The sequence below is a fragment of the Aquarana catesbeiana genome, linkage group LG02, assembly GCF_042186555.1.
Source record: "Aquarana catesbeiana isolate 2022-GZ linkage group LG02, ASM4218655v1, whole genome shotgun sequence".
Classification (NCBI taxonomy): domain Eukaryota; kingdom Metazoa; phylum Chordata; class Amphibia; order Anura; family Ranidae; genus Aquarana; species Aquarana catesbeiana.
The window spans coordinates 750,179,575-750,203,478 of NC_133325.1; the positions used below are offsets into that span (position 1 = coordinate 750,179,575).

At 43.2% G+C, this 23,904-nt stretch overlaps 1 protein-coding gene across 3 annotated transcripts in view; it reads right to left on the reverse strand.

Annotated features, from left to right (window-relative positions):
- TIAM1 (TIAM Rac1 associated GEF 1) overlaps positions 1-23,904 on the reverse strand; it is a 607,717-nt gene that overhangs the window by 366,290 nt on the left and 217,523 nt on the right. For all 3 annotated transcript variants that reach the window (XM_073617108.1, XM_073617106.1, XM_073617107.1), the window contains one exon: positions 671-708. The gene's annotated coding sequence lies outside the window, so the exon portion shown is untranslated. The remainder of the gene's footprint in view (positions 1-670; positions 709-23,904) is intronic.

The window sequence follows — 23,904 nt, forward strand, 5'->3', positions numbered from 1 at the left end:
ACAGACATAATACAGGAGATGGTTAGAGACTGCGGACACAAAACAGGAGATGGTCAGAGACTGCGGACACAAAACAGGAGATGGTCAGAGACTGCGGACACAAAACAGGAGATGGTCAGAGACTGCGGACACAAAACAGGAGATGGTCAGAGACTGCGGACACAAAACAGGAGATGGTCAGAGACTGCGGACACAAAACAGGAGATGTTCAGAGACTGCTGTCAAAATATATGAGATGGTCAGAGACCACAGACATAATACAGGAGATGGTTAGAGACTGTGGACACAAAACAGGAGATGGTCAGAGACTGCGGACACAAAACGATATGGTCAGAGACTGCTGTCAAAATATATGAGATGGTCAGAGACCACAGACATAATACAGGAGTTGGTTAGAGACTGTGGACACAAAACAGGAGATGGTCAAAGACTGCAGTCATAATAAGAGATGGTCAGAGATTGTGATTATGATATAAGAGATGGTCAGAGACTGGGAAGATAATACAGAGATGATCAGAGATTGTGATCATACTGCAAGAGATGGCCAGAGACCGTGGACATAAAACTGGAGATGGTCAAAGAACATATCAAGGAAACCTTAGTTTTTGGCCATATTTTAGAAGAGTGGGTGCAAAACAAACACATTTACCAAGTTTTGTATTGTACTTACAGCTTCATTGATGCCAGGCACAAAGTAGCATGTAGGACCTGCAAAACAACAAAACAGTAAGTGAACATACATTGTCAGCAGCAAGAAGAATTACAACTAATAGTTCCAGAATTCCCTACTAATGTAAATACATCATTCTAATTATACTAGTAGGTCAGGTGACTTGATTCCAAATTAGACCTAAAATAGGTTTCAATGTCTTTTACTGTTGGAAGGAGATGACTGTTTAAATTGCAACTCCAGTCAAAGTGCTAAATCACTATTAAAAATCATGCTTTACCTGAAAAAAAAAGATTTAAAATCTTGATCAGCTACACAGTAAGGCTGGCCATACATTATACAATTTTCTTATTCAATTTTCTCTTAGATTTACCAAAACCATATAATATGAGGTCAAACCTAAACACTTCCAATGTGTATGCAATCAGGTAGGCCCTTGCACTACACAGTTGAAGGTAAATCTAAAGAAAATTGAATAAGAAAATTGTATAGTGTATGGCCAGCCTTAGATCAGCTACTTTAGCTGTGCCATGCCCTGGGTCACCTCCCTGTTCACTGGACAGAGGTGGGGATACAAATTGTTTGTTTTTCAACAAGCAGAACGTTCCAAAGTTGAATCAGGAAAAAGGGGTGTGATTTGTCTTAATATTAAAGTGTTACTAAACCCAGTAATATGAAAATAGTTCATCTGCGCCCCCCCCCCCCCTACAAAAGAATCGTCTTTTTTACATTACAATATAGCCACTATATAGCTTTTTGAATGATCTGTATACCATGGTCAGTGATCAACTGCAGTTTCTCCAGTGTTGAGACTTCAGGTAGATTTCCACTACAGCCTGTATACACGCCCACATGTGTGATGTCAATATCATGTGACCTGGCTATCTCTGAGAACAAGTAAATGTTCTCTCCAGCATAAAAAGACACAACTGAGCATGTGCAGGTTGGCTACCCTGCCTGTGTTAGCTGGCCTTCCCCAGACAGTGCAGGAGGGAAGGATATGTGCATACAGGATCAAACAGCCTTTTTTACACAATGCAGAGTATTAACCCCTTAGGTTCCACAGTGAGTACAACAAGCATGCTATGCTGCATATACAGACTGAATTTACTGTTGTGGGTATAGTAACACTTTGAGTTTGGCAGTGAAGTGTGTGAATCACAAGACTTACTGAACAGAAGTGCAGATTCTTTGGCAGGTAAACAGCGCATGTATTTTTATCTGTGTATTAAGCTGCCTACTTATGGTTCCACTTTATTAAGGTAAGTGTCTGAAATGTTTTCATGGAGTTGATGGCGACTACAGATTTCACATACAGCACCATCTGCTGGGGATATCTGCTATTACAGTACAGCCATAGGCGTTAAAATGGCATTATGAGTGGCATCATGGCTCAATGGATGGAGTTTTAGCTCATTATATAAGAAAGAGAATTGTCTTCAATTATTTAGAAAGGGTCTATAGTAAGTGGTGATCTACCAACACCAAAATGTCTCACTATTTGTTCCTTGCCCCCGCCCCCCCCCCTTTACACACACCCGAGTCCTCTATCAATCCAGTGCTGTGCCCCTCTGTATTTCTTCCCTCCCTGCTCTCACAGGATACTCTGAGCAGCAGGAGCCATTGGCTCTCACTTATGTCAATCAGTTAGTATGTGGAGGGAGCGGGTGTGTGGCCAAGCCATGCTGTGTATGCCTATGGACACACACAGCCCGGATCACGCCCACATGAGTGCCCCCTCAGCACATGGCTTACTCCGGGGGCACACACAGAAAAGGAGTGCAGAGGGGTCACTATAATATAATACAATATCATTGCACAGAACAGGCAAGTATCACATGTTTATTACCTATTTTAAAGCAATATTATATTAATATATATATGGGATATCTAAATCATCCCAAAGGTGTTTTATAGGTTTGAGGTCAGGCCAGTCAAGTTCCTCCACCCCAAACTCGCTCATCCAGGTCCTAATGGACCTTGCTTTGTGCACTGGTCCAAATCATTTGGTGGAGGGGGGATTATGGTGTGGGGTTGTTATTCAGGGGTTGGGCTTGGCCTCTTCCTTCCAGTGAAGGGAAATCTTAAAGCATTAGCATACAAAGACATTTTGGACAATTTCATGCTCCCAACTTTGTGGGAACAGTTTGGGGATCAACAATTCCTGTTCCAACATGACTGTGCACCGGTGCACAAAGTCCTGACCTCAACCCAATAAAACATCTGGAATTAATTAGAGCAGAGACTGCTAACCAGGCCTTCTCGTCCACATCAGTGCTTGACCTCAAAATGCGTCAAACATTCCCATAGACACACTCCTAAACCTTGTGGACAGCCTTCCCAGAAGAGATGAAGCTGTTATAGCTGCAAAGGTTGGCCAACTCAATATTGAACCCTACGGACTAAGACTGGGATGTCATTAACCACTTGCTTACTGGGCACTTAAACCCCCCTCCTGTCCAGACCAATTTTCAGCTTTCAGCGCTGTCGCACTTTGAATGACAATTGCGCGGTCATACAACACTGTACCCAAATGTTAAAAAAAATTGAAAAAGACAGAATTTTTTTTAAAAAATTATATTTTTTTATATTTTGTTATCAATTTTTGCAAACAGTTAATTTTTCTCCTTCGTTGATGTACGATGATGAGGCGGCACTGATGGGCACCGATAGGTGGCAGTGATGGGCACTGATGGGTGGCGGTTATGGGCACTGATGGGTGGCAGTGTTGGGCACTGATTGATGGCAGCACTGCTAGGTGGCACTAATAGGTGGCACTTGTGGGCATTGATAGGTGGCACTTGTGGGCATTGATAGGTGGCACTTGTGGGCATTGATAGGTGGCACTTGTGGGCTTTAATAGGTGGCACTTGTGGGCACTGGCAGATGGCACTTGGAGGCACAGATGAGGCATCTGTGCCTCCTTCCTCTTCGGGACCGATGTCCCTTTGACATAAGCCGGCGATCGGCTTTTTTTTTCCTCCTCACGCTGTCAGCGTGAGGAGAAAATGAAACCGATCACTGAGCTTTTGTTTACATCATGTGACCAGCTGTCATTGGCTGACAGCTGATCACATGGTAAGGGGCCGGGACCGGGACCTTGGATCTGTGATCATCCGAGTCTCCGTGACTCGGTGATCACAGCGCGCACACCGCGCGCCCTGCAGGGTGCGCACGGTGCGCGTGCATAGGGGAGGACCTCATATGACGTCCTCCCGGAGATTGAGGTCCGCGCTGTAGCCGTCATTCGGCTATGGCCCGGACCTCAAGTGGTTAAAGATTATGTGAGTGTAAAGGCAGGTGTCCCAATACTTTTGGTAATACAGTGTAGCTGTACATCTGCAGTGTGAGATCTCAGGCACTGCTGCCTCTGATTGCTAGAATCAGGAGATTTTGAGAGATCCATCCAACACACAGCAATCTGCTCCCATTTTCATGCTCTTTATAGGTGCATGGTACATCCCGGATGTAACTTTGCTGACTACTGCTTCAAACGGACTCTAGTTTGCACAGTTGTAATCCATATCACATCTTGGGGCACTAAGGATGAAGTCTCTATGAACGTCCCTGGTGCTTTATAGAAATTAATAATTACATATAAATGAATACAATAATAGACTGGGCCTGTAAAGGCGGGGCTGCATTGGATGGTTCAGTGTCCTGTGTACTAGTAGAAATGTTTTTGGACGCGATTTCTTTCGATCGCTCTTTGTAGAACATAATATTTGCTGGCTACAATCCTCGCAGGATGTTTTTTTTCCCCTGATCAAGACAAAATGGAAAAATGCTTTCACAGCTGCTGTGATCCAGGTTACAAGATTTCGACATTAAAAATGAATAGTGCCGGGAAACAGGAAAGAAACTATTAACAAGTCGTAGCATGCTCCATTCATAACTTGAGAAGAAGTTCCCAGGGGTGAAGAGAGAGGGACCGGCCCTGTGACCAGAAGATGAGCTCATTACTCACAACACTGCAAGCATTTTGTTTTTACATAACATTATTTATCAATTTCATGCTCAGACCTGCTGACAGGTCAGTATGAGAATTTTATTCTTAGCAGTTTAGGCCATGGACAGTAGAGAGTTATGTAAAAAATCTTTGGCATGTGATAGGTAGAACTCTGCTTTTAAAGGTCAGTCCATCACTAAAGTAGATGTATACCCCATGGCTTGGTTCATATGTATGTGTGCTGAATGAAGGGTAGACCATTCATTTAAATGGGCTGCCCTATCTGTGGGAAACATGGGGGGCTTTTGTAAAAAAAAAAAAAAAAAAAAATGGTTGCTCATTAGGGTTGCCACCTGTCTGGGATTCACCCGGACAGTTCGGGTTTGGAATCATGTGTCCAGGTTTCAAACCACCTGAAACCCGGACACATTATACAGACCGGACTATAGCTTCCCAGCAGGGTTGCTGGCTGCAGCTGTGTAAGCCGATAGTGTGTGTTACACTCTCTTTCACACTGCCCAAAACCAGCACTAACAACCCCCCCCCACACACACACACACACACACACACACAGGAGAGGAGAGGAGAGAGGGCTCATACTACTCCTCTTCCTCCTGCCCCTACCCCTCTGTGTCTGCTCACACTCCAAACCCCCGGCACTGTGCCTCAAAAAAGGAAAGTGCGGGCTGGAAATTTGAAGTCCAGCAATCTCAGATACATCTAAATGAGAGGTGCTGATTGCCAAGGGGTGAGTGAGCTCACCATCCATCCCTGTCTGTGACTGAAGTCTCCCCCCTTCTCTCTCCTGACAACACTGAAAAAATTACATTTTGCTACAATGTAAAGTAGTGAGTGTACAGCTTGTATAACAGTGTAAATTTGCTGTCCCCTTAAAATAACTCAACACACAGCTATTAATGTCTAAACCGCTGGCAACAAAAGTGAGTACACCCCTAAGTGAAAATGTCCAAATTGGGCCCAACTAGTCATTGTCCCTCCCCGGTGTCATGCGACTCTTTAGTGTTACAAGGTCTCAGGTGTGATTGGGGAGCAGGTGTATTAAATTTGGTGTTATCGCTCTCACTCTCTCATACTGGTCACTGTAAGTTCAACATGGCACCTCATGGCAAAGAACTCTCTGAGGATCTGAAAAAAAAGAATTATTGCTCTACATAAAGATGGCCTAGGCTATAAGAAGATTGCCAAGACCCTGAAACTGAGCTGCAGCACTGTGGTCAAGATCATACAGCGGTTTAACAGGACAGGTTCCACTGAGAACAGGCCTCACCATGGTCCACCAAAGAAGTTGAGTGCACGTGCTCAGCATCATATCCAGAGGTTGTCTTTGGGTTATAGACATATGAGTGCTGCCAGCATTGCTGCAGAGGTTGAAGGGGTGGGGGGGTCAGCCTGTCAGTGCAAGCAGACTAAGGACATGGATTACTGGAACCATGTCCTGTGGTCTGATGAGACCAAGATAAACTTATTTGGTTCAGATGGTGTCAGTGTGTGTGGCGGCAACCAGGTGAGGAGTACAAAGACAAGTGTGTCTTGCCTACAGTCAAGCATGGTGGTGGGAATGTCATGGTCTGGAGCTGCACGAGTGTTGCCGGAACTGGGGAGCTACAGTTCATTGAGGGAACCATGAATGCCAACATGTATTGTGCAATACTGAAGCGGAGCATGATCCCCTCCCTTCAAAGACTGGGCCACAGGGCAGTATTCCAACATGATAACAACCCCAAACACACCTCCAAGATGACCACTGCCTTGCTAAAGAAGCTGAGGGTAAAGGTGATGGACTGGCCAAGCATGTCTCCAGACCTAAACCCTATTGAGCATCTGTGGGGCATCCTCAAATGGAAGGTGGAGGAGCGCAAGGTCTCTAACATCCACCAGCTCTGTGATGTCGTCATGGAGGAGTGGATGAGGACTCCAGTGGCAACCTGTGAAGCTCTGGTGAACTCCATGACCAAGAGGGTTAAGGCAGTGCTGGAAAATAATGGTGGGCACACAAAATATTGACACTTTAATACCAATTTGGACATTTTCACTTAGGGGTGTACTCACTTTTGTTGCCAGCAGTTTAGACATTAATACAGTGGAACCTCGGTTTGCGAGTAACGCGGTTAACGAGCGTTTCACAAAATGAGCACTGTATTTCTAAAAATCATAACTCGGTTAGCGAGTGTTGTCTCACAAAACGAGCAGGATTCACGCCAAAAGCGGTGTGCAGTACCGCTTTTGGCCTGAGGTGGTGGGCGCTGGAGCCGAACAGCGCCGATCGTCGGATCGGATGCACGGAAAGGCCAGAGGTCAGTTTGCCTGACCTTGGCAAACCTCGGAAAGGCTAGGGAACAGAGTCTTGCCGAGGTCAGCCGAAGTGTGCTCGGGCCTTTTCGGTCATTTCCGAGGCTCTCCGGCGCCCCCCGCCTCTGGCCGCATGTGGTATTGCATCCCATTGAAGTCAATGTGGAACAAATTATTTTAGTTTCCATTGACTTCAATGGGAAAACTCGCTTTGATATGCAAGTACTTTGGATTACGATCATACTCCTGGAACGGATTATGCTCGTAATCCGAGGTTACACTGTAACTGTGTTTTAAGTTATTTTGAGGGGGCAGCAAATTTACACTGTTATACAAGCTGTACACTCACTACTTTACATTGTAGCAAAGTGTAATTTCTTCAGTGTTGTCACATGAATAGATATAATAAAATATTTACAAAAATGTGAGGGGTGTACTCACTTTTGTGAGATACTATATATCAGGGTTCTCAGAGCACCCCTTACATCAGAGTTCCTCTTTACATCAGAGTTCTCAGTGTTCCCCCTTAAATTAGGGTTCCCAGAGCATCCCTTATGTTAGAGTCCCCAGAGTTCTCCCTTACATCAGAGTCTGCAGACTCCCCCAGAGGGAACTCTGCGAGTTCAGATATAAAAAGGGAACTCTGTGGACTCTGATGTAAAGAGGGACTCTTGTGATTAACGTAATATGATTAGAAATGTTATTTAATTGCAAATTACATATATGTATAGTTTATACTGTATAACAAAAAAAATTGCTGTGCATCGCTAAAGTTTTTGGGCTCGACTTGAAGAAAAGGTGGCAACCCTATTGCTCATGCATAGGGGTGCCATTAAGAATTAATGGCACCTCCAGACGTCTGCTAATGAGAAGCGCGTTTCTGTGTGCGTCAGAAAAGCGTGCAATTTTGCGCTAAACGCCAAGCCTCAATAAACATTTAGTTTGCTATAGTGCTTTTAATTATATATGGTAGCCATTTTTTACAAAATCCCTGAAGAAGAGCCTGCACATCTGCATAAATCAGCAAATGAAGATGAGATACTGTCATAAAAATACCAACGCACTTCGGCCTATCAGGCCTTAATCACATGGCTCACCATGTGCCAGCTTTTCTTCATGGATTGTGCATTTGTGAGGTTCCAGAGCCCTCATAGCAGTAGTATTGGATTTTGCAGCCATCAGATTTGATTTTTTTTTTTTTTGATTTGATTTGATTTTTTGAACAATTTGATTTTGCAGCCATCAGCAGAGGTTTGAACACTGCCTCATATTTTAAAAAATATTTACTTTTTTTTGTGTGCTTTGCTGCATCTCAGTGCTGCGTCTCGTATCACATACAACCACCAATCAGTCACTTCCTGTCTACCTGCACTCAAGCGACAGTTTCATGGCATTTCTCAGGGCAGGATTTCTGATTGATAAGAACAGTGAATGATTTACTAAAACTGGAGAGTGCAAAATTTGGTGCAGCTCTGCAAACCAATCAGCTTCAATTTTTTTTTTTTTTTTTGGCTGTTAAAGCTTAACTGAAGAAACTGAAGCTAGAAGCTGATTGGCTACCATGCACAGCTGCTCCAGATTTTGTACTCTCCAGTTTTAGTAAATCAACCCCTGTGTTTGATATAACAGACTCTTGCATTTTGCATTGGAAGCCTGTCTAAATGGATGACAACACAGGAACAAATTAGAAGACAGGGACAGAGTGTTATCACCCTAACAGGAACAAGACCTTCATGGAAGGATCACCATGTTTAATTTTAATGATAGCTGCATACTTTAAAATGACTTTTCTTTAACATTTAGAGCCCATTTACCACTGCTTAGTTTTAACCCTTTCATGACTAAGCCTATTTTTGAAATTTGGTGTTTACAAGTTAAAATCCGTATTTTTTGCTAGAAAATTACTTAGAACCCCCAAACATTATATATATATATATATATATATATATATATATATATATATATATATATATATATATATATATATATATATATATATATATATATATATATTTATTTATTTAGCAGAGAATCTAGAGAATAAAATGGAGATTGTTGCAATATTTTATATCACACGGTATTTGTGCAGCGGTGTTTTAAAACGCTAATTTTGGGGAAAAGGGACACTTTCATGAATTTTAAAAAATCCAAACAGTAAAGTTACCCCAATTTTTTTGTATAATGTGAAAGATGATGTTACACCGAGTAAATAGATACCAAACATGTCACGCTTTATAATTGCACGCACTCGTGGAATGGCGACAAACTACGGTACCTAAGAATTTCCATAGGCGACGCTTTCAATTTTTTTTACGGATACCAGGTTAGAGTTACAGAGGAGGTCTAGTGCTAGAATTATTGCTCTCGCTCTGACGATCGCAGCGATACCTCACATGTGTGATTTGAACACCGTTTACATATGCGGGTGAGACTTCCGTATGCTTTTTCTTTGCTGTGTGAGCTCGTGTGGACGGGGGCGCTTTAAAAAAATTTTTTTCTTACTTATTTTATTTATTTTTATATTTATAAATTGTGTTTAAAAAAAAAAATTTTTGATGACTTTTATTGCTGTCACAAGGAATGTAAACATCCCTTGTGACAGGTACTCTTTATGGAGGGACCCGGGTCTAAAAGACCCCCGATCCCTCCTTTGCACTTCAAAGTATTCAGATCGCCAAAAACAACGATTCTGAATACTGTGTATTTTTTTAAAGCCGGCGCCATTGGCAGCCGAGCAAACGAGAAGTGACGTCATAACGTCGCTTCCGCATTTACAATTACCGGGAGGCCCGGTAAGAGCGGTGGGAGAGGGGGGGGGGTGTCCCCTCCCGCTCCTCCGGTAGAACAGCTGAGCGGCTTTTAGCCGCATCGGTTGTTATACTCGGATAGTTGATTGCTGGCTCTAAACAACGGTACCGGGATGATGCCTGCAGCTGCGGGCATCATCCCGGCATAACCCTGGAAAGCCGAGTACGCACATCTGTGTACGCTTGGCGGGAAGGGGTTAAACACATGTATTCTCATGCACTAAACTGAATGTCATGGTTTCACATATTAAAGGTAGTGTATGTTCCCATCTCAGCACTACAGTGCAGCATGTTAAAAAAGAAAAACAAATACAACATGTTTGATCTTTTTCTGAGTTTTTGGGAGAGCCATAGAAGTCAATGGCAGCACATCAAAATGCATATAACATGTTTTTTGATGCATTGGCAACAGGTATTAACAAGCCTTTGTAAGAAGAGAGAAGAGAAGAGAAGAGAAGAGAAGAGAAGAGAAGAGAAGAGAAGAGAAGAGAAGAGAAGAGAAGAGAAGAGAAGAGAAGCGAGGAAGAGGAGAAGAGAAGAATGGCAGGGAGGTCTTTCAGTTGGAGTATCTAATTCAGGGCTGGAGCCTGGGACAAGGGGTGGGCAGGAGGGAAGGCTGCCCTGGGCGCACTGGTATACTGTATGAATGGGGGTGTCTGCCTTCTGTTTACAAGGCTGACAGGAATAGTGACAGTGGCATCACTACTCCTGTCAGCCAAACGGTGGAAGAGGAGCGCAGAGGAGGAGGCAGTGTGGGCTGTGTTCGCTCTTCCCCTCCTCCTTACTGCCAGTGCAGTGCTCCTGTCCTTCAAAAGCCAGCACTGGTGTACACAGACATACAGGAGTGACTGCTAGGCGTAGCATCCCCTAGGCTTGCACATGATGAACTGGGAGGGTGCAGTTTGCCATGTTTGCCCCGGGCGCTGCATGACCTTGTCCTGGCACTGATCTAAGTCATCCAATCTCAACCAGGGTTCCATCAGAGATTGCTGGGTGTTCCTTGAGCTGTGGCTGATTGATCTCCAATCGAAATCGAATGGTGCCTGGATATTTTTGTGTAAAATGCCACTTGGCGGGGCCAGTTGCATTACCCAAATTAACTTTTAACTATCTGTAAGGGTGGCATTCTTCTTATTGACCCCCGATGATTTAACTTTAGAGGTGTTCCCTGAGACCTGAAGGGTTTCTCTGGTCAAAAGTTTGAAAAGGCTGATCTAAGCTGGCTCTGACCACTAGGCTTCATCTATACCCTACAACAGCCATTCTCAACCAGGGCTCCTTGGATGGCTAGGGGTTCCTTGAGCTGTGGCTAAATGACCTCCCATCTGATGGGACCTTCATAGTTCCAGGTCCAACACCACTTGGCAGAGCCAGTGAAGATGACAGTCTTATCACCACTGCAAGTGGAGCATGACCTCCACCTGTGTAAGGGGTGCTTTTCCAATAACTCCTGATAGACTAATTCACGGGGGTTCCCTGAAACCTGAATATTATTTCACGGGTTCCTCTGGGGTAAAAACGTTGAGAAAGGCAGCCCTACAATATCATGTTTGGATGGACTTGACCCTTCAAAATCTGAACACACTGGTAATTTTCTGCAGTGCTTCTTTAGAATTTTAGTAATGAAATTCAGTGAAGTTATCTATTTCCGTTGATGCTGATTGTGGCATTTTAACCTTTTCTTTGTGTATGTATAAATTTTAATAATCTTGATGCAAACCTGTTGCATATAGGATTGATCTGTACCATGGTACAGAAAAGAACAACCTCCTAATTATCCCCAAAGATAGAGCCCTGGACAATCTTTACATAAAGCCAGAGCTCCTGTGGGCTCTTAACACACATCACAAGGCTGCCGATTCTTCCAGAGTTCACGGCTGAATACACAATTATCTTTATGAAGACTTCTAAAAAAAAAAAAAAAAAAAAACTTTTACAGCAAGGAAAGAAAGTTTTCTGAAATGCAGATAAGAAAAAAAGAAATACTGATTAGGTAAATTGAAAAAAAAAAAAAAATCATATCCCCATAGTCCGCAAACCAATTTTCTGTACTGAAAAAAGCAGTCTTTGCCTTGGGCTAACCCTACAGACATGATCAGTCAATGTAGAGCCTGAGAGCATGAAACCTCACAAACAGCCTCCTGTAGGTTATCTCTGCCATAATCCCCCAACTGATCAGACATGGAGGAGTTTAATACCCCAGAAACACTTTATACAAAATATCCTTTAATTGCGGGAGCCACTCAAGGTTGCTTCGCTAATGAAAATTTATTTTGGGGCGGTTAATCAATAATTCAGATTCCTGCAAAAGAAAATGCTCATTATTAATGAAATCTGAAATTCCAGAGGAATACAAGATGCTGTTGAAAACAAGATCTTTCCCTGCTTGAATGCATATGGGTATGTTTTTTTGTCCTTCATAATTTATATGGAAACTATAATTTTTTGGGTCAATTTTCCTTTTTTTTCCATAAATGTAAACAATTATATACTAGGAAAAGTGTGTCTCTTCATTGAACAGGTTAAATATTGAATTTTTAAAAGATGTGTTATTGGTATGAATGTACAATATAGTGTACAGGATTCAGAAGTCTAGACAATGGTTCACAGTGTAGATCAGTGGTGCTCAACCTTTCGAAGAGTACGGGCCACCTAAGTGATTTGGTAACAGGTCACAGGCCACAATGAAATCAAGTGGTTCAAAATTGTAATTTATTTTTAATTTGGATAGCATAATAAAGATTTTAAACAACCAGGTTCATCAATTTCCAAGGGACCAATCCCTGTTGGATGTTTACCCACTGTTTAATCACAAATAATCTATTTTTTTATTAACTAGATCCCCTTTAATCCCAGCCCTGCCCTCAGGTGTAACCAGCCAAAAAAGCTCCAAACCAGCAGTGCTGCCTTCACTGTATCAGGTCTCTGCAGCCATCCCTTGAACTGTCGAAACAAGGACTGTCGACAATCTAAAAAAGGATGTCAAAAATTTCATCACCAGCCACATCCACAGTATGGTTGCCCTCAAAAGGCCGGTTGTATCTGGGGTGGCCAACGTACAGAGTGCAGAGTTCAGGATTGTGCGATGTACAGTGTGCAGAGTTCAGGATTGTGCGATGTACAGTGTGCAGAGTTCAGGATTGTGCGATGTACAGTGTGCAGAGTTCAGGATTACGCTACGCAGAGTGCAGAGTTCAGGATTACGCTACGCAGAGTGCAGAGTTCAGGATTACGCTACGCAGAGTGCAGAGTTCAGGATTACGCTACGCAGAGTGCAGAGTTCAGGATTACGCTACGCAGAGTGCAGAGTTCAGGATTACGCTACGCAGAGTGCAGAGTTCAGGATTACGCTATGCAAAGTGCAGATTTCAGGATTACGCTACGCAGAGTGCAGAGTTGAGGTGTGTGCTATGTAAAGAGTGCAGGGTTCCAAGGTGCACTATGCACACAGTGCAGAGTTCAGGGCTGTGCTGTGTACAGAGTGCAGGGTTTAGGGGTGCACTATGTACAGAGTGCAGGGTTTAGGAGTGCTTTTCATACAGAGCAAAGGTGTCCCTTGTAAACACAGAAAGCTTCTGTGTTTACAAGTGACATCAGGGAGCAGGAGGTGGTGGAACAGAGCTCCGCCATGTTCTGGCTTCAAAACTAGGTGCAGTGCCCACATGACAAGGCCTGGTGGGCTGGATTTGTCTTGTTTGACATATGCGATCTAAACAAAAAACAGACCAGGTGAGCACATGCCCTATTAGTGCAACAAACATCTTTATTAAGAAAAAAAATAAAATGACATATTGCACTCACATGCTCCCGGAATGACACTAAGCTCATCACACAATTGAGAATCAACCTTCAGAACCTGTGTATGGATGCCACTAGATGTAATCCACTTGACTAAAGGCTCCTCTTCCCACGTCTGTATGTTGGGAAAGAAAAAGAACAGCAAGTAGCCAGCCATAAAGTGGCTTGTGTATGACAGCGGCCGGGATTATGGAGGACCGGCAAACATTCAGTAGTGTGGCGTGCACCTGGAGGAGGCTGTGTGGGTTGCCATAGGTTTAAAGGTTTGGGCTACATAGCACCTGTGGACCTCATCTGGCCCATGGGCCACAGGTAGAGCATGCCTGGTGTACATAATGCAGCAGTTTGTGGATAGGGTGTGCTGTTACATTTGTGATGATCAATACGAAAATGCATGGGTGAGATGGCAGCTGGTGGAGAAGGATGCTGTGTGCACCCAAAGGCCTTATACACATTGGGCATTTAGCCCCAGTGCATGAGACTCTGGCATTTAGACGCAGGTGGAAGGTACAGGTGCACCATCCAGCCCCGCTGCAGGCTGCTTCTCATACTTATACTTAGGGCAGCATGCATTCAGGGACAATTATTATTCATTCTATTTATACTGGTCACCACAGTCACCAGAACTGAAAGTGATAGAAAAATCCAAAATTTTCAGCTGTCACCAGAACAGGAGGTTGCATTGCAAACATTTTCAACATTTCGAAACTAGCATTTTCATCTCTTTGGAGAGAATTCCTCACATTTGCTGCTGTGTCTATAGATGGTAAAAAAGTGGATCTCAACTCAAAAAGTGAAGATTTGTTACATTATAGGGAACATCTAGAAGAGTTAATTGTGTCTAATCAGTAGCCTGAAAAGTCGACTTTGTTTTTTAAATTCCTCTGGAAAAATAGTAATGCACTTCCTGGTATGTGAGGGTGCCTAGGCACTCCTGCGCCTGCAGCCTCATAGCTGTATATCTGTAGTGTAAATTTAAGGAGGCTCTGTTGCCTCTGCCTCTACCAAGATGGCCACGTCTGCACAGACACAATGCAGAATAAGCATGTTAAGTCAGCAAATGGGGAAATATCTGAGAGGAACCACAAGCTTACCTAAGAGAGGAATAAGGCAAGTATTCCAACTTATTCCTCCACCTCTAGACCCAACATGCATTTTACCCTAGCAATCCGGGAGGGGAAGGGTTTAGCACACTGCAAGGGTAGTTTTTTTACAAAAATCTGAGAGGCCCCCACTACTGGACAACCAATGGGAACTGTCCATGTTGCACAGACAGCAACACAAAGCAACAAAAATTTGGAAGAATAACCCAAGTAGAAAGTAAACAAAGAGAAGGATTTGGTGCTGAAGAATCACATGACTTAAGCGGCTTAAAAAAAATGGGCACTTTGTTTAGCTTTTTTTTCAAATCAGTGAGAAGGGGGTGGGAGGGGGTACATGCAGTTAATTGCAGGTAACTGCAATGGTACTGTTAACCTGACTTTTTGTAGAATGTTGATAGTCTCTAGCACTACTAATCCAGTAACACGACTGGATCGTGCCTCCAAAATAAGGACTAGCAAGTACAGTCTACAAACGATGCAAGGCCTGGAATTATTATTGTATTAACAGTACAACTTTAGAGGCTGGGGAGTCAACAGTTACTTTTTAATGAATGACAGTGAAAAGTAAATTCCATAATGGTAATTTTTTGGGAGGGGCAACAGCATTGTTCTTACATTTGCAACAACATGTCAATCGCAGCCCACACATGGCCCAATTATCTTTGCAGTAGGTCTAACATGTTATTTGTGCCCACACTTCTTTAACTAGGAGCCGAACTTTGGAAGTTGTGACCCCCCCAAAGAAAAGGCAGGCAGAGAGATAATAAAAAAAAAATAGACTAGACACAAGTACTGTCTGGTCTGCCTGCGTCTGATCTTTCCCCCTTACTGATCTATCATGCTTTGTTCTGCACTGTGGAGGCATCTATATTGGTAAAGGTAGGTTTTTGCTTACTCAGGTCACAGCTGCCCCCATCCTCCTGTTGACGGGTGTTCTCATGATGGTGGGGGAATATTCAAGAAGCACTAGGAGAAGTGGAAGAAGCACAGATCTATATAATTAATGACGTAAAAGCAGGTGATACTTGCATTTCAGGTCCTCAGATACAGCTTCCTCTCCAGCAAGGAAAAACAGTGGGTAGCACAGTACTGACATAACCAAAATGCTCCAATTCTTGTACCAATAGTCAGAGGTAGTAGTGATAGATCTTATAGCAGATATACAGCTATGAGTTTGAAAGCAATACCTAGGCAAAGGTAGTGTACAGAAGGTCAAGTCACAGGGTACATTTTTCAGAGTGCTGCTTAGGCACAATTCTTTTCTAAATGTTACATAGTTACATAGTAGGTGAGGTTGAAAAAGACAAGTCCATCAAGTCCAACCTATGTGTGTGATTGTCTGTATTACATTGTATATCCCTGTATGTTGTGGTCATTCAGGTGCTTATCTAATAGTTTCTTGAAACTATCAATGCTCCCTGCCACCGCCTGTGGAAGGGAATTCCACATCCTTGCCGCTCTTACAGTAAAGAGCCCTCTACGTAGTTTAAGGTTAACCCTCTTTTCTTCTAATTTTAATTAGTGGCCACGGGCCTTGTTAAACTCCCTTCCGCAAAAAAGTTTTATCCCTATTGTGGGGTCACCAGTATGGTATTTGTAAATTGAAATCATATCCCCTCTCAAGCGTCTTCTCTCCAAAGAGAATAAGTTCAGTGCTCGCAACCTTTCCTCATAACCAATATCCTCCAGACCCTTTATTGGCTTTCTTGCCCTTCTTTGTACTCGCTCCATTTCCAGTACATCCTTCCTGAGGACTGGTGCCCAGAACTGGACAGCATACTCTAGGTGCGCCGGACCAGAGTCTTGTAGAGCGGGAGAATTATCGTTTTATCTCTGGAGTTAATCCCCTTTTTAATGCATGCCAATATTCTGTATGCTTTGTTAGCAGTAGCTTGGCATTGCATGCCATTGCTGAGCCTATCATCTACTAGGACCCCCAGGTCCTTTTCCATCCTAGATGTTCTGTAGAAGATAGCAAGTCTTTAGTTTTTGAGTTGAGGTCTACTAACATCGTTGAAGACAGTTGAGCCATGCTGTGTTTTTGCTCGTTCCCCACTATCTTGTTTTGTACAGAAAGGCAAACCGCTTGTGATACTAGCGGTGATCCTGAGTTTGATGCACTGGGCAACTAGCAATAATTGTACAAGGGGCTCCTGCTATGCCAGATTACTTAGAAGGGCTATGTGAATACATTTATCCTGAAACTGCAATATAAAAAGTGTATCAGGCAAAAGCTGGTGTTAGATTATATTTTTATTTTCCTAGCTGAATATGCTTTTTTTTTATAAGCTCAGAAAAATCATGTTTTTTACCTAATGTAGACTCTGAAATTAAACTCGACACCTTAGAACAGCCTTTCTCTACCTTTTTACCCTTGAAATTGCTTTCTCATTTAACCCTGCTAAAAAGGATTATACTTCGTGTCCCCTTTAACATTAGTGGTCAGTGTACTGACCCCACAAAAAATGACCCCTTGCATTGGTTTTCAGTGAAGGTGGGAGATCTATCCATCATTGCTCAAGGAACCTCTAGCAATCTCAGGAGGAACCCTGGTTGAGAAACACTGCCTTATGCCGTGTACACATGGGCGGACTTTTCGACCGGACTGGTCCGACGGAACTAATTCGTCAGACAATCCGACCATGTGTGGGCTTCATCGGACCTTCAGTGGACTTTTTCGGTCAAAAATCAGACGGACTTTAGATTTGAAACATGTTTCAAATTCTTTCCGACGGATTCAAGTTGGGTCGAAAAATCCGTTCGTCTGTATGCTAGTCCGACGGACTAAAACCGGCGCAAGGGCAGCTATTGGCTACTGGCTATGAACTTCCTTATTTTAGTCTGGTCATACGTCATTACGTGCAATTTCCGTTGGACTTTGGTGTGATCGTGTGTAGGCAAGTCCGTTTGTCCATCATAACTCCGTCGAAAGTCCGTCGGAAAGACCGTTGGACCTTTGATGCCGAAAAGTCCTCCCGTGTGTACACGGCATTAGAAGAGAAATAAAAAGCATTGATGTTCTTATTCTTTACTTCTCAAACACAAAGGCTTTCTAACAGCCATGGCTTATAACTAGCTTATAGTATTAAGCAGATGTGTCACCTGTGAACCCATGTTCTACGTCTTGGGATTGACACTGCAATCTCTATTTGTACTAACTGGTAGGTGGAGGGAACGAAAAAAAAAAAATTAAGGAAAATTGACCCCCCTCCTTAATGAAATATTCAAAAAAGAAAGGCAGAAGCTAACACTTTGATGTTGCAGTCTTTTGGGCATAAACATTGAGTCAAACACCAGTAATTAACCTCATAAACTCTAAGAGCAGTTAGACCACTTTGCTCGTCTGCTCGGCTTCCCAAAGGATGTGCTCTCACATAAAGCAAAAGGAATCTGTTAAATCCATAGAGGGACAGTAAATCTGTCAAGCAGCGTTGCTTTAACTTACATTGGTTATCCCTTGTGTACAGTATTGAAAGAAGGGTAATTATAAGGTATAAGAACATCAAAATGCTCCACAGACACTGAAAATTACAGCAGAGCCGGCCAGGCAGGAAGAGCATTTTCTGGAGTTCCACAAAAATAGAGAAAGAGAAAAGCAATTCCAAGACATGTCAGACACAAGCACCTGGCTTCTGTCTACACACTAAATTACTGAACCCGGAGCAGCTTCAGGAAACGGATTTTTTTATATTTATATCTTGATTAAAGTGAAACATGGACAATCTTTGGGCCATAAAAGAGAACTGAGTACAATTTACATCCCAAAAGACATGTAAATAAACGCCCAGTTCAGCGTTAAAACTGACCTTTTGGTAATTTTACAAGCCTGCATGAATAAATTCCTGACATGTCAATTACTTTTCTAAAAAAGCTCTACTTTTTTCACCACTTCAGCCCCGGAAGATTTGGCTGCTGAACGACCGAGCCATTTTTTGCGATTCGGCACTGCGTCGCTTTAACTGACAATTGCGCAGTCGTGCGACGCTGCACCCAAACAAAATTGATGTCCTTTTTTTCCCCACAAATAGAGCTTTCTTTTGGTGGTATTTGATCGCCTCTGCAGTTTTTATTTTTTGCGCTATAAACAAAAAAAAGAGCGACAATTTTGAAAAAAAAGCAATATTTTATACTTCTTGCTATAATAAATATCCCCCCAAAATATATAAAAAAACAATTTTTTTCGTCAGTTAAAGCCGATATGTATTCTACATATTTTTGGTAAAAAAAAAAAAAAAAAATCAAAAAAAAAAAAAAAAAAAATCGCAATAAGCGTATATTGATTGGTTTGCGCAAAAGTTATAGCGTCTATTAAAAAAGGGGATAGTTTTCTGGCATTTTTATTATTATTTTTAATTAGTAATGGTGGCGATCTGCGATTTTTATTGTGACTGCGACATTATGGCGGATACATCGGACACTTTTGACACTATTTTGGGACCATTGTCATTTATACAGCGATCAGTGCTATAAAAATGCACTGATTATTGTGTAAATAACACTGGCAGGGAAGGGGTTAACCACTAGGGGGCGATGAAGGGGTTAAGTGTGTCTTAGGGAGTGATTCTAACTGGGGGGGTGGGCTTCAACTCACATGACAGCGATCACTGCTCCCGATGACAGGGAGCAGTAGATCCCTGTCATGTCACAAGGCAGAACGGGGAAATGCCTTGTTTACATAGGCACTTCCCTGTTCTGCGGCTCCATGACACGATCGCCGGGAGACCAGCGGACTCGCGCAGGCACGGTCACGCTGTACACAGCAGGCGCGCGCCCGCTAACCCCGCAAATTAAAGGGGATGTACAACGTCTATTTCGCCACCATTGTGCCGACGTATATCGGCGTGTGGCAAGTGGTTAAAGGGTAACTCCACTTTTGTGAGAAAAAAATATAGCAAATAAATAAAAACAAATTAATATAGCATATACAATTGCGTCTCGAGTCATATTGTAATTGAATTTTATTAAAAATGAGTTTACCATTAATATTCCTTTATATTGGCTTTTGGAATTTACAAATGCAGCAATTTAGAAATCAGATGAAAGGTTTAGTGCTGGAAAACACTTTTTGATAGATAAAAAGTGCATTTTATATACAACTATATAGATCAGACAAAAATGAGGGACAAATGAGGAGGAGTGAGGGACAGAAGGACATTGCTCCAAAATTAGGGACATTACTCCAAATCAGGGACAGTTGGGAGCTATGTGATTCCCTGGTTACAGCGCTGAATTTGCAGGCACATGATCTTCCCCATTATGATGGGAGCAGCAAAGAATAAGAGGAAGTAAAGGGACAGATCATCCTCTACCCATACTGCAATTGGACCCCAATTTATAACCAAAATTCCACAAAATTCCCGCATTTAACAGTAAATATCTATTTTTTTTTATTGGAATTTCACAACATTTTAAATGGTGCTTTTATTTAATTTTCATAATTCAGGTGAAGCTCCTCATTAAAAATTACTGTATTTAAAGTGTTACTAAACCCAGGACCCTGCATTCATCATATCTGGTCTCTCACATTACACAGAATATGGAAATGCAATAGTTTTAGTAAATATAAACTGCTAAATATTTTCTCTTCAGCAGTATATAGCAGTCTTGTGACTATCAGTGTCTTGTTAAAGCTTGTAAAAGGAGTTTTCATTCTCCCCTGACCAGTGGCTTCTCCAGCTTTCATATTTAGGGGGGGCACATGGGGGGACAGGGACAAAAGTAGGGGGGCAACTATAAAATGTAGATATAGATACTGGGGCCCTTTACTACGACCCCACAACGGCCCTTTCACATGTTCTGCAGTGAGCTCCCTTCCTACTGTATTGGGGTCCCCCAGGTTGGCAGAAAACAAGAGATATATGTCACTAGCATACCAAGAAAATATAAGGGTCCAAAGCAGTGGGAGAACTATCAGGGTTGCAAAGGTTGTCTTGCCACCGGGCCCTGGTGTTCTGCCACTGTGGGGTTCCCCAGCCTCCTCTTGCTGTCCTGCCCCTGCTATTGACAGCGCTGGTCTGGCATCTCTTGGAATTTACAGGCTGGTTCTCCTGTCCTAAGGATGGGAGAAATCAGTCTGTTTTTTCAGTAACTGAGAGTCCTGGTGGAGTCCTTCCTGCAACTCGCTCTTCTCCCTGCCAATGAGGATGCAGGGGAAGGAGCAGATTGGGCGGCCGTGGTTGTGTGAGCGCTCGCATTATGCAGTGTCAGCGAGCAGAGGGAGGGGGGAGGAATCACCCGCAGGAGCTGACTGGGGACACTCTCCCTCTTAGACATTGATTTTTTGTAAAAAAAAAATGTTGGGACACAGCATAATGTTGGGGGGGTCAGGCGCCATTGCCCCTGACTGTCCTATGAGACTGCAGGACCCCTGACCCTCTGTCTGGACAGTGCTGATTAAATGCACTTTCTCAAGAAAAAAAAAAACAAAAAACTCTAGCAATACACACACCAAACTGAGCATGTGCAGAGTTTCGCCAAGGCTCTGTTCTATCAGGAGATGGTTAAGGGACTGTGGAAGAAGGGGAGGATCAGAGAAGACAGGATCAGTCTTTTTACACAATGCTGAGGATTAACCCCTTAGGTCCCACAGTGAGTATAACAAGCATGCTTTACTGCATAAACAGACTGATTTTACTGTTGTGGGTTTAGTAACACTTTAATGTGGAAGGTCAACCATCTAATCATGTGCAAGAAAATCTTTTTCATTTTACTTCCACATCCAAAGTATTGAAATCAGAGTATTCGAAGTAAACACGGCTTTGCTTTTTTTTTTACTAAATGAAGAGCAGATTACATTTGATAAATACAGTCTACTTATCTAATAAATCAACATAATTTATTGCAATAGCAAGAGCTTCATGGACAATATTGAAAACGTGATTATGACGATGGTTCAAGGCTGCAAATAAATTTGCATCCCAGATAGTAAAAGCAATTTTTGCTTTGATGGAGTACAAGAAATTAAATACATATAGTCGCTTCCACATGCAATAATAAGTGATGTTCGGTACAGAAAAATCTTTGGAACTCTAAATTAAAAATGAATCAACTGATCATCTGAGGAGAAATTGTGGAAAGCAGCAAAATGATCATGCACGATCAGTTGCAGGCTTTAAAAAAAAAAAGAGAACAAATTGCTTGGTTGTGCAATATTTTTTGCAGTGCAATCAAAAGGAACCTGTGCAGCTCTAGCTTTGACCCCTTTCACATGGAGGCAGTTTTCAGGAGTTTTAGTGCTAGAAATAGCGCCTGTAAAGCACCTGAAAACTGCCTCCCCTGCCACCCCGGTGCTTGAGTCCGAGTGCTTTCACCACCCAGGCGGTGCGCTTGCAGGACATTAGAAAAAGTCCTGCAAGCCGCATCTTTGGGGCAATTTAGGAGCGCTGTACACATCGCTTCCAGACCTCCCCTGCCCATTGGAATGAATGGGCAGAGCTTCCGAAGCAGCTGAAAAACGCTTTGGAAGCACAGCGACACGGGCACTTTTAACCTCTTCTTCGCCAAAGCACCGCTATAACAGCAGTAAAGAGCCGCTAAAATGAGTGGTGCTTTACTGCTGAGGCTCGGGCGGCTGCAGCGTGAAAGCAGCCTTAATATTAAAACCCCTTTCGCACTGGGGCTGTTATAGTGGCTCTATTCGGAAGAATTTGAAGAAAGGGTTAATAGAGCCCCGTATTGTGGCGCTGCCTAATCACTTTGCAGGTGCTTCAGCAGTGCTATGCATTCATTTTAATGGGCAGGGGCGGTGGAGGAGTGCTGTATACACCGCTCCCGCACCGCCCCAAAGATGCTGCTTGCAGGACTTTTTTTCCCATCCTGCAAGCACACCGCCCCAGTGTGAAAGCTCTCAGGCTTTCACACTGGGGTGGCTTGAGAGACGCTATTTTTAGCGCTAAAACTCCTGAAAAGTGCCCCAGTGTGAAAGGGGTCTTAAAGGCACAGGAGAGGGATACTGCCTCGTGACCTGAACTTAAAACCCCTTTCACACTGCGAGCGCTGGCCGCAAGTGCTAAAGCACTGCTAGTTTTAGCGGCGCTTTAGTGCTTTTTAAGCGGCGCTTTTGCGCTGCTTTTCGGCTGCTAGCGGGGCTCTTTTAACCCCAAAGAAGGGGTTAAAAACGCCTGTGTTGCGGCGCGTCTGAAGCGCTTTTCAGGCGCTGCCCATTCATTTCAATGGGCAGGGCGTTTTGGGCACGCTGTATACAGCAATCCCAAACCGCCCCAAAGATGCTGCTTGCAGGACTTTTCCCAACGTCCCGCAAGCGCACTGCCCCACTGTGATAAGACACACTGAAATAAATGGAAAGCGATTTTGAGGCTAAAATGCCTGAAAACCGCCTCCGTGTGAAAGGGGTCTACGCCCTGGTTCACATGCAAGGTCAAATCGGATGTCAAATCAGCGGCAATGGCACCATCCTAGTCGGTGCAATGCTGCATTTGTGGTGCCGCAGTGATTTCAAAGAGTAGTTTCTGTAGTATTTTTCGCGAATTCGGGGTGCGATTTCCATTGACATCTGTGCAGAAACCTGCACAGCTGTCTGTGAAATCGCAGCCGAAATCGGGACTGACACGTGGGAGTGCAATCGTGCAAGTTCAGCTGAACTCACATGGCTTCATTCCCGCAGCTCAGTGTGAACCTGGGCTAAAGGGAATTTCTGGGGAAAAAAAGTGCAAGTTTTGTAAAATTTGTAGGCCGACTTACAAAAGAGCTTTACAAAAATGAGTATTTGTCTTTGATTAGTTATTCATTCACTTTGATTACCCAACCATGTGCAGAGGCTTTTCACACATTTGGATGACTGAAGGGAATATTTACACACGTTTTTAAAGAAAATTCTCAATTACTTTAGCAAATTTGCCCAATAGGCTTTGTGACCAGGGGGAGCTTTCATAGAACAGCTCTGTAGGATGCATGGAGTTCCACTTTACCAGTAAAATATCAGGCATTTTGCCAGTCAATCAAAACCATCACCACAGACAGCAGTATAAAATAGATAGAATACAAGCACAAACAGTCCTGGATCTTGGAGGGACATTGTGAACAGTGGCAGACAAACCAGAAGCAGGTCCCAGCTGCTGCAGTGTAACAGAATGTTCACACACTCAGCTGACAAGGGCGGCCATATGCAGCTTCCACACACTACAGGATGTGAGGGTTACGCGTCTTTGTAACACTACTGAGCCGGGCTCCGAGCCAATGGGAATCACATCCACTCAAGGGCACAGCTGTACTAGACACTGCAGTAAATGAAGAGATCCCAGTCCTGCA